This window comes from Tamandua tetradactyla, chromosome 10 (assembly GCF_023851605.1).
Source record: "Tamandua tetradactyla isolate mTamTet1 chromosome 10, mTamTet1.pri, whole genome shotgun sequence".
NCBI lineage: Eukaryota > Metazoa > Chordata > Mammalia > Pilosa > Myrmecophagidae > Tamandua > Tamandua tetradactyla.
The window spans coordinates 3953219-3965226 of record NC_135336.1 but is presented as its reverse complement, the minus strand read 5'-3'; the positions used below and the strand labels follow the sequence as shown (position 1 = coordinate 3965226).

Sequence of the window (12008 nt, the reverse complement as noted above, 5' to 3'; positions counted from 1 at the left end):
CTGGTAGGTAAGTTGAAGTTGGTGGATAATGGCCACTGGGTAAGTTAGATATTAGTATTTAAATACAGAAATAACAGAATGTATACCCATACTATACCAAATCACTTCATTACACTGTAAAAAAAAAATGTTCAAATTTGAAAGAGACCTTCAAAATAATCTAGTATAATCTTCCATACAATGAGAAATCCCCTCTTCAGCATTGCTGATGTTCAAACTCTGCTTAAGCAACCCAATGATCTGGAGCGCACTGCCTCTCAACACAATCTGCTCCACCATTAACTAAAGTTCTATACCTTTTCTCCTTTAGACCTAATCTTGGACTCAAATAACAGAACAACCCTTCCAGAGTCTTCTTTTTTTCTTAACGAAATAGTTCCAACCCCCACATCCCAATCCTTTTATGTAATCATAAAATTGGTTAAAAACTGTTCTCCTGTTCTTCCAAGGTATTTCTAGTGATAAAATTAGCTTTTGTATATTAAAGGTTTTGTATGATAATGGAGTTCTGACTTATCTTGGTTGTAATTCTAGGAAAGGCTTATGGTCCTAGATCAGCAATAATTTTTTTAGTTTCCCCCTTCTTTTTCCCCTCCCCAAAACAAGATAGCAAAACAAAATCTTAAAAAGATTCCCTTAATTTTACCTAAATTGTAAATTTACTTTATCTTATGTGTCCCCAGATTCATAATAATTTTTTTTATTCTCAGGCTTTTGTGTGCCTTTCAATTGTACCCTGGTGAAGTATCTCAAAATTTTCGAAATATTTTAAGTTGATCTTAAAATCATGAATCAACCCCACGAATGGTGCAACTCTGAAGCGCTAGAATTCTGACTTTTTCTTCACACTAACTAGATATTTCCCTACCAGGAATTTTTGGTTTTCCAGAAGATTATATATATATATAATGTGTTTTATATATATATATATATATGTGCATATATATATGAATATTTCCCAATTCTATGCTCTCTACATGTAACTTTTCCTTTTTATATGTCACCTTTACCATGTTCAAGCATCTTGGCTGAGAAAACACAATCTATCCTTAGACTCAATTCATCGTTCCTCATCTTAGCAAGAATAGGGAATTCCACTCTAGGCATCCCACCCAATGATTTCCCTTTCCTGGCTATTAGTGATGAACCCCAAGGAGCTCAAGAAGCAAGACATCATTTAACAAAGATGATTCCACCATACAAAATATTCTGCCAAAGTATGGTATAAAACATCTGACATGCCATAACATGTTCTTGTATATTGATTATGACTCAGCACATAGATAAGTGGCCTTCATTATGAGTTTAACAAGATACATAAATGGTACCAAATTGGAATGTATCCTACATGGACTATTTTTGAGCAAGATTCAAATAAAATCCCACTACTAAAGTAATCAAGATTATTATATCTTTAAATTTCTTGGATAATTCTATTTCCTCACGTAAAACTATTATTCCAAATTACTCCAAATTCCCCAAAGTGAAAGTATGGAGATACAAAGGGGCTAGATTTTTGCTGAATTACGAGGTAAATAATCAATCAAGTCAAAGTAATATTCCCAATATAGAATGAGAGTGTGTGTGTGTGTGTGTGTGTGTGTGTGTATATATAAATGATCTTTCTGGTTTGTTGATTTTACTAACAGAAAGGACAAGCTATTCTTTGAAATGCCCTAAGCCAGTCTGAAACATCAAGAACAAAGTGATACAATAAACTTTAAGACTGTTTAAAGAGTATAGAGTCCCTAAACAGCAATTCAAATAAAGTTGATCCCATACAGTGTTACTGAGAAACTCAGAGGAGACATGCCAATGCAAATACACACCATATCACCTGCTCATGTCAGTAATATGCTATATACTGTACATGGGTAATGAATTTGGCATCACTAAGCACTTAATTTATTCACAAATAGTAGTAAAGCCAAAGTTAAAAACCCATTATACTACTAACAAAACTTTCATGCAACTCTGAAAAAATTAAACTCACTTCTGTAACCCCACTCCTTCTGAACAGTTCAAATAATTACAAAGACAAAAAGTTTTAAGAATGGTAGTAGGCTCCACAATTATTAAATTATCCTAAAGCCTTCTTGTTTGTTTCTTAGTATTAGAAAACGTAAAAGCATACGCATGGTAAACTATTCACTCCACTAGAGAGTACACAGAAAAAAATGTCTCCTTCCTATTCTAGACATCTAGCATCATAGCCCAAGTGTACCTCTGTCAATAGACTTTTATATAGTTTTGAAGAAATTTTGCATGTATATACATATATAATTTTTTTAACACAAAAGGGAATATATCATATACATAGTTTTATATTGTTTTTCTCAGTTAACAATGTATCTTAGAGATTTTTTCCTATCAGCACCAATGTATCTACTTCATTCTTTTTAACAACTGATCCCTATTGAAGGATGTTTAGGTTATCTCTAGTTTTGTGTTATTTCAAACAATATGATACATTACTTCGTATGCAAGTTTTTGCATGCATGTGCAAATATATCTGTGGATGAAGTCCTAGAAATACTTCCTGCTTTTAGAACTGAACAAATTCTAAACAAGAAGCCTATGTGTATCTACAAAGGAGACCAGGAAAATCTACAATTTTAATACTTAATAATTAAAAGGTGTCAAGCATCATCAGAAAGTTAGATGGTAAGGTTTTGAAAATTAACAGATTGATGAAACATCGAAGTTAGGAAAGGTAAAATAGAAAACAAGAGAAAATTTACCCCCTAGGACAGAAAAATAAAAGGCCTAGAGAATGAATCACCTAAGAGATAAAAAAGGGAAAAAAAAAAAAAAGAAGAACAGAGGAGAAAGAAAGAAAAGAGAACGAAAAGGAAGGAAGGAAGGAAGGAAGGGAGGGAGGGAGGGAGGGAGGGAGGGAGGAAGGGAGCAAGGGAGCAAGGGAGCAAGGAAGGAAGGAAATAGTGTAAGGCAGGATAAAGAAAAGAAGACATTTGTTTGCCTCTTTTCTTTGTTAACCTAAGGCATAAAATGAAATTAATCAGAAGGCTTGGAACATATACTATTACAGCCAAAGGTGAATACAAGATGATTTCAATGGGTATTTGAAGTCTCATTCCTACAAAGTACTACAAATTGTTTTATTTCTACTGGGCTCTAAAGTGTTAAAAGGTGATCCACCCAAAAAAGAAAGCAGAGTAGTAACCTTCCAGGAACAACATACTACGTCATTCTCTTTAAATTCTGATCAATTTGACAGGGAAATATTAACACTTGCCTCACATACACAAAACAAATTTCTCTTTGGAAGGTCCTGATTAAACATAATTTAAAGAGATTCAGGTCTATATTTTCCCATTACAATCATACAATTCCTAAGGCCAATGTAGGGCTGTTGTATTTCTCACCTAGCATAAAACACAGCGAACAACTTACCTCTCCCAAAGTGCTACGATTTGAAAGCCACAAATCAACTTGACTCATGTTTTTGTCCATGAATATTCCGTTTCTTTAAATGAAGTCCATGTTAGATTCCATAGATATCAGTGTTCTGAAAAACTGAAAACCTCAAAAATGTCAATGTACATACCTAAGTTACCACTTAGATATCAACTGATTATGGGTAATTATGAGGAATAGTTATTTTATATGCTACATAAATACTTAGATGTACAAAATTTAATGGATGTGACATTGAATAGCAGATTCAGGCAGCAAATTTAGACTGAGGCAGCAAAATTAGACTTTATTTTTAAGTAAGACAACATAAATTGAGAGAATCTCAAAACATCTATTTGTACCATATATTTATATTCTAAAAATGGTACCATAATAAGAGCATATAACGATAAGGATGAAAATGGAAATCGATACTTTCAATTTCCCAGCACTTTCCTGAGATTAGGAAAACAAATTTTATAGGCAGGCAAATTTATGTTTTAACCTAAATGACTGCAAATAAAATAAGAAAAAAAGAAAAACACGATAATTTAAAAGACTGCAATCACGTATTTACATGTCCACTTTGGGATTTTTATTTTTTAACCTATTTTAAGCACATCTTATATTTTATATCTAAAAATACTTACTAGTTCTTCTTTGTAAAAAAAAAAAAAAGTGCCATAAATTCAGGTTTTCCTATCCCACTACACTTGGTCTAATGATAAAATTCTGAAACTTCTCAAATATACTTTCCCATTGAATAGCACGAAGCCCACACATGCAATCACCTTATCACCTTGCTACTGCATTCACTTAGCGATTCGTGCCCAGACATTATAGTCTGATGTGATTGATGTTCGCACTTTTTTCCATTTGACTACCATAAAACAATCTGGTTTTATAGTACTTATTTTTTAGGTCTATGGCCACTCTTCATCACATTTTAAAATACCTAAACAAATGCTTTACAAAGCGAACAATTTATTAATCTTCTGGGATTTTCTTTTGGGAAAGAAAAATGAAGACTCCCTACAACTGTTCTGCACGATTTCACCTTATGTGTACACATCAAGTGAAACAATATTTATAAATTACAGTTCTCATTTTTGTTAAAACTCTCATGTGTTATGCAGATGTAAGATGTTATTCAACATAGGAAAGAAACCATTAGGAAAAAGGAAGATGGATTTTATATTGCTGAAAAGAAAGCCCTTAGAACACGAATTAGAAGCTCACTGCTACAAATGCAGTTTATAATCTCATGGCCAAACCCTCCCCAGTATAACTCACGTAAATTTTTACAAGAAAAGTCAAGGGATGTGAACGAAGTAAAATCAATCGCCTTATCTTCACCCACACCATAAAAAAAGTATTAAAACACATTTTTAAACCTCAATAGCTACAAAACAGCAACAACAAAGTGCAGGCGTTCTGCTGCACCTGCAACCGCATAAACCACTCGTCAGCAACCAGCTAGACACTTCCACCTTCAGAGGTAAAGATACGGAGATTCGGGGACGCGCCCCCGCTGAGCTAGAATCAGGCTCCTTCGTTCAATCGTTAATAATTAATTCTAGAGCATCTAAAGAATAATAGTGGAAGGCACTGTCCTAAGGATAAAGACGAAAAGAAGTGGTCCAGTCCCTTACATGCAGAGGAGGAGTGGGGGTAAGTGGGAGAAGAACATTAGGTCGGTTCACCTCAGCGCCCCAGGCTCTTTCTCCAACCGGGAGCCCTGATCCCCGGGCCTGACACCTAGAAAACTGTCTCTCTATTTCCTCGAAGACCTCCACCGCCACAACTCGGTTCCAAAGAGCTCCTCGTATCCCCTCTCCTCAGCGAGTCCCACGCCAAGGAGCCTTTCCTCCAAACACCTAAGGCGAGAGTTTCTCTCCGTCTCAAATTGGGACCCGGAGCAACCCCGGATGCTAATCTCAGCTCCCGCCCCCGCCCACAGGTTACCTGCCCTGGATCCGCAGCTCAGAGCTGACCTCAGACGCCCCGCCCCGCCCATCGCGACGCCCCCCACAGCCAGGTACCGCCTCCAGGGCGTAACTTCCTGTGCCTCACGTCCGTCCGGAATTCTGTCCCGCCCCTCAATCCTGCTAACTCGGCGGCGACGCTGGTAGTTGACTTCACTTCCGGCTTGTGCCTCTGTTCGCCTGGGATTCGGTGGCGCTGCAGGTTGTTTAAATTCGGCTCTTTTCTGTCTGGTTTCAGCTGAATAATCCAACCCGGAGGACTGCAGATTTTTTGTGGTTTTTCTTTTTCATGTTTTTTGTTTTATTGATCTTTAATCTTGACTTTTGTATAAACATTCTCATTTTTATTTATTTACCTTTTATTAATTTTTAAATTTTTAAAAAATATAACAAACAGTCTTAACATATGATCATTCTGTTCTACAGATATAATCAGTAATTCACAATATCATCACGTAGTTGCATATTCATCATCATGATCATGTCTTAGAACATTTGCATCAATCCAGAAAAAGAAACAAAAGACAACAGAAAAAAGTTCATACATACCATACCCCTTACCCCCCTCATTGATCACTAGCATTTCAATCTACTAAATTTATTTTTAACGTTTGTTCCCCTTGTTGTTTGTTTTTACTCCATATGTTTTTATTTTTTTTTATTTATTTATTTATTATGATCATTCTGTTCTACGTAATTCATAATATCAACATAGTTGCATATTCATCATCATGATCATTTCTTAGAACATTTGTAGGAATTCAGAAAAAAAAATAAAAAGACAGCGGGAAAAAATTCATACATACCATACCCCTTACCCCTCCTCTTCACCCATCACTAGCATTTCAATCTAAATTTATTTTAGCATTTATTCCCCCTATTATTTATTTTTATTCCATTTGTTTTACTCGTCTGTTGATAAGGTCGATAAAAGGAGCATCAGACAAGGTTTTCACAATCACACAGTTACACTGTGAAAGCTATATCATTATACAATCATCTTCAAGAAACATGGCTACTGGAACACAGCTCAACATTTTCAGGCAGTTCCCTCCAGCCTCTCCATTACATCTTTTTTTTTTTTTTTAACATGGGCAGGAATCCGGAATTAAACCCAGGTCCTCTGGCATGTCAGGTGAGAACTCTGCCTGCTGAGCCACTGTGGCCCACCCTCTCTGTTACATCCTGACTAACAAGGTGATATCTATTTAATGCCTAAGAATAACCTCCAGGATAACCTCTCAACTCTGTTTGGAATCTCTCAGCCACTGACACTTTATTTTGTCTCATTTCACTCTTCCCCCTTTTGGTCAAGAAGGTTTTCTCAATCCCTTGATTCTGAGTCCCAGCTCATTCTAGGATTTCTGTCCCATGTTGCCAGGAAGGTCCACACCCCTGGGAGTTATATCCCATGTAGAGAGGGGGAGGGCAGTGAGTTTGCTTCTAATGTTGGCTGGAGAGGGAGGCCACATCTGAGTACAAAAGAGGTTCTCTTGGGGGTAACTCTTAGGCCTAAAAAGTGCAGATGTTTTTGCCAGTTTGCAAACATCTTTGCCAGTTTCTGCAGCCTTCTCTATGCCACTTCCGAGTGCTCCTTCTGTACCTTGAACTTGTCACTGTTTTCCAAGTTTTCCCGGTTCCTTGGAGAAATCATGAGATTATTTTGATTTTTCTGATTTCTTTGTCCAGTGGGCTGTTTGGGACTACAGGCTCTGAGATCACACTGCCTGGCTTCAAATGCTGCCACTTTCACTCCAGTGTCCCTAAGCAAATATTTAACCTCTTTGTGCCCAGTTTCCTCAAGTGTGAAGTGGAGAACTTCGTAGTTTTCTGAATATTACTTGAGATAATACATGGAAAGCGCTCAGTAATATGAACTGGTTTTGCTTCATTATGCATGTGCTGTCTTGTTCCCTATTGCAGTGTATAAGTAGAACCAGTTTTCCTATTATCCTCTGTATTCTCAACTTGTAAATGGTTAATGATGTCTGTGTCTTTCCCCACTGGACTGAGATCCTTCAAAGATGGATCTTGCATAGGAACCAATTTTAGCTCTATTTAAAATATTTTGGTTGCCTGTCACCTCTTAGGTATTATGTTAGGTCCTGTGGAAAAAGATGAATAAAACCCATGCTCTGCCCTCAAGAACATGGAGATATATTCAATGCATTGATTATGAAAAGAAGGAACTCAAGCCAGGAAAAAAACAGAAGGAACCAGCTGAGTTGGGGAAAAAGAAGTCACAGAATGTTGAAACTGAGAAGAAATGTAGAGATTATCACTTATTCAACCTCTTGATGTTCAGGTAAGGAAAGTTTAGAGACTAAGGTCACACTCTTAAAATGCACACCACTTCCCGCCATTCCCCAAATCTGTCTCAAGGTGCTAATAAGATAAGAGCAGATTTACGTTCAAGACCTACCTTCTCAAGCAAAAAGGACTGGGAAAATCCCATTCCAGAAGAGAAAAGGGCAGCCTAACCTAGCAGATATTACGCAGTTCTGATGATCAGTTGAATGTTTTGTTCTGGCAACCACTGCATTCATTTCAAGTACTTCTCTTGGCTAATTTCTCACATTTACTGATAAATGAAAAGTTAAATATCAGCTCCTGTGAGCTCTATGTTCAGTTTTAACTGGCCAAATAGGAAAAAGTAACTGTCCCAAGCAGCTTCAAAAGATAAATATGAAGGGTTTGTGAATGTATTGCCAATAACGTGGCACAATTTCATTTAGACTTTCTATCAGAAGCAATTTCTCTTAAATATTCAAACTTTATGGAATGTTACAAAGCTAGCAAAGGATGTATTATTATTGAAATGTTGATAATGGGTCTGGTTCCAAATAACCAGGTAAGCCCATAGATCCCTAAAATAATACAGTTGGAGTAGGTGAAATTTAATAATTCCTTCAACTCTCATTAAATGTGTCAGTGCTCTTTTTAATGAGTCTGTGGGCCATAGGAATTAAGTAATCTGCCTAAAGTCACACAGTCAGTTTCAATCAGTTCTAGAATCTCAGGCTCCTAATTCCATTCAATTACCTATTCCTTAATTCAGGACAGACCCGAGGTCAGACATGAGGGATACAAAGATGAATAAAGCAATCCTCTGCATCCAACAAGCTTCCAGACCAGCGTCAGAGAGACAGGCCTGTGGATGGAGAAAGAATTCAATGTTCATGTTGTCATAGGTCCATCCCATCCCTTCATTCAGTAACTAGGACTTTTTCCTTTTGATATTAACACACCAACACTTGATAAAAATAAATACAAAAATGCTGTTTTAATCACATTTTTTAGTCATTTTAGCCACATTTGTTTCAGATAATCACAATTACACAGGTCTTATGTTCAGCTTGTTTGGGTTCTATGACTAGCTCTGCAATTAACTAGCCACAAATTATTTCACCTCTCTGAGCCTCAATTTCCTCTTTAAGATCCTTCCTGGAGCAAATTCTCAATAGTTCTGTCTAGTAGAAAAATTGCAAGATACCATTGTGGCCACTAGAAGACAGGTGTGAAGGGAACAGTAGGTAGAGGCCTTGTTGTCTTTGTTTTTGTTCTTTCTGATTAGTTTATCTGATAAAAGGCATTACTGTACCACCCGTCTACAGTTACAAGTGAGTATCCCAATACTCTGGGAGATGAAAAAAATCTAAAATATTTGTTGAAGAAATAAAATGAATTCCAGGGTTAGTTCTGGGCCATTCTATCCCTTACTTTCCCCCTCGTCTCTTAAAGTAGGGTAGAAGAAGAAAAGTAGGGTAATAGGAGTAAGATTGAGAGGAAAATGAGAAAAATAAAGACATTGCATTGCATTTCAAAACAATCATCAGTGCACTGTTTTAATTATGGATGAGGTAATATAATGGCTGGGACTTATTTTTAAGTAATTAGGGTGGGTTCAGATGTTAACGATTGGTCATATTGATATTGTTAAAGTTTGGTGGTAGAAAGCTTGCATTTCATTATATTGTTTTCTCTATTTTTGTGTATGCTTGGAAATTTCCATAATTCAAAGTTTAAAAATAAGAGAGATTTTGAACACATTTGCCTTCTTCTAGACGAGACAAAATCTCAAACTGTCCCACTGTATCTCAGGATGCTTTTGACTGAATGTCACAGAAAACTTGTCATAGATTGGGTTCTCTGGAAGTAGACACTGATAGGGAATTGGAGAGAAAGATTTTTATTACAAGTTGGAAGAAAGCCGGCTTGGGCAGAGGAAGAGGTTAAACTACTCAGGTTTAAAGACTCCTTGGCCAACCTGAAAGGAAGCTCTGAAGTGAGTACTGTCTATCAGAGCCTGTGTTAGGCTGAAATGGCCAGCCTTTATAATGAATGTAGTCTGCCCATGAAAGATGTAATCTCGAGCAAGGTGTCTCTCTGTGACTGAGGCAGATCCTTGAGAAGCTAACAGCTGAGACCTGCCTGCTAACCACACTCTCTGCAGTTATGCAGTAAGTATTTCCTTAAAGGTGACACTGGGCAGCACGTCTTTATACCTTCCACAAAAACACTACACAAACTGTCTTATACAATACAGTAATGAATTGAGTTCTGTAATTGAAAAGTTACAACAGGCATCTGGGTTGGTTACTCCAGAAACTCAACAATATTATTTAAGAATCCATATTCCTTTCCCTCTTTACTCTGCCTTCAGAAGCATGTACTTCACCATACATCCAGCTTCCATCAAGGTGAAAGTATGGTTATCACAGTACCAGTGTGTACCATTTACACACTCTCCCAGGATCCAACTGTACCAATCTGTGAACAGAGTACAAAGGAGCAGGAAAATTCCTCAAGAGTTTCCCTCATTTAGCTTTATTATAATGTGAGTAATTATATTACAAGTATATCTAAAATCCATTCTGAAGTTATTAGATATGGTTTGCTGGTTGTTGTTAGATATGGTGTGTTCTAGTTTGCTAGCTACTGGAATGCAATATAGCAGAAACTGAATGGCTTTTTAAAAGGGGAAATGAATAAGTTGCTAGTTTACAGTTCTAAGGGCGACAAAATGTCCCAATTAAAACAAGTCTATAGAAATGTCCAATCAAAGGCATCCAGGGAAAGATACCTTGGTTCAAGAAGGCCAATGAAGTTCAGGGTTTCTTTCTCATCTGGAAAGGCACATGGCGAACACAGTCACAGTTTCTCTCTCGGCTGGAAGGGCACATGGCAAGCAAGGCATCATCTGCTACTTTCTCTTCTGGCTTCCTGTTTCATGAAGCTCCCCAGGAGGCATTTTACTTCTTCATTTCCAAGGGTCGCTGACTTGTGGACTCTGCTTCGTAGTGCTGCAGCATTCTCTGCTCTCTCCGAATCTCTTATTCCCCCTTTATAGGACTCCAATAAACCAATCAAGACCCACCCAAATGGGTGGAGACATGTCATCACCTAATCCCGTTTAACAATCACTCTTGACTATTTCACATCATCCAGGGAGATGATCTGATTACAGTTTCAAATATACAGTATTGAATAGGGATTATTTTACCTTTATGAAATGGGATTTATATCAGAACATGGCTTTTCTTAGGGGGCATACTTCCTTTCAAACCAGCACATGGTATTTATGTTGTCATATAAGCTGAAAACTTCAAATGAGAAGCTTACGGGCCATTTGACAGATGTAAACATTTCTACATCTGCCCTGAAGGAAAATATTTCCTGTAGACGTAGACTTGAGATCTCTGAAAATCCCACTCAGAATCTTGTTACAGTAACAACTTTATCACATAAACTGAAATTTCAATCTTGCGTGGTGTCTGCCATTAAAGTGAAGGCATTTATTGGAAAGGAGTGATACCCTGAAAAATGGGATGGTGATATACCGATAGATAATGATGGTGGTAGAGAAGTTGAAACCCAAGATCATGCTGAGTCTTTTGTAGATAGCCCTGTAATAGTCTGCCCTGAGGTCATAGTCCCCCCACCTCCAGCCTGCCCTGAGGATTTGGCCACTCAACCTCTACCTGAAGGTTGGGATTAGGGTTGGGATTAACCGTAGAGTGATTAATCCTGTTTCACCAGATGAAACTGCAAACGAATGCCCTGAAGCAATTGTCTTGGAAGATATTTCTAATTGTTTTCATGACCCACCATTTCTTCCAGACCCAACAGGCCCCACAAGTTGAGGTACAAAGTGTCACCCATTAAGAGGTACATTATACTCCAAAAGAACTGCATGAGTTTTCCAATTTATATAGGCAGAAATCAGGGGAATGGATTTCAAGGATGTGGAATAATGGTGGGAGGAATATAAAGCTGGATTAGGCTGAATTTATTGATATGGGCCCACTAAGCAGAGATTTTGCATTCAATGTGATAGCTCGAGGGGTTAGAAAAGGCATTAACTGTTTGGATGGTTGGCTGAAACATGGATCAAAAGGTAGCCAACATTACCTGAAATTGAAATACCAGAACTGCCCTGGTATAATGTAGATGAGGGCATACAACAAGTTAGAGACACTGGAATGTTAGAATGTATTTATCATAGAAAGCCTGCTTATACACCCCAGAAATGTCCAGAGGTGCACATTTTACCAGAACTGTGAGAAATAAATTTGTGAGACAAGCGCCATCATCCCGGAAGGGCTC

General features: G+C 37.4%; 1 protein-coding gene across 5 annotated transcripts in view; it reads right to left on the bottom strand.

The window, feature by feature from the left end:
* Positions 1-5463, bottom strand: part of MAP3K13 (mitogen-activated protein kinase kinase kinase 13) — a 210433-nt gene extending 204970 nt beyond the window's left edge. For 3 of the 5 annotated variants that reach the window (XM_077117787.1, XM_077117778.1, XM_077117779.1), the window contains exons 1-2: positions 5121-5376; positions 3415-3537 (exon numbers count right to left, since the gene is read on the bottom strand). The gene's annotated coding sequence lies outside the window, so the exon portion shown is untranslated. The other 2 variants (XM_077117780.1, XM_077117781.1) reach the window with 2 other exon arrangements.
* Between the last annotated feature and the right edge of the window lie 6545 nt (positions 5464-12008).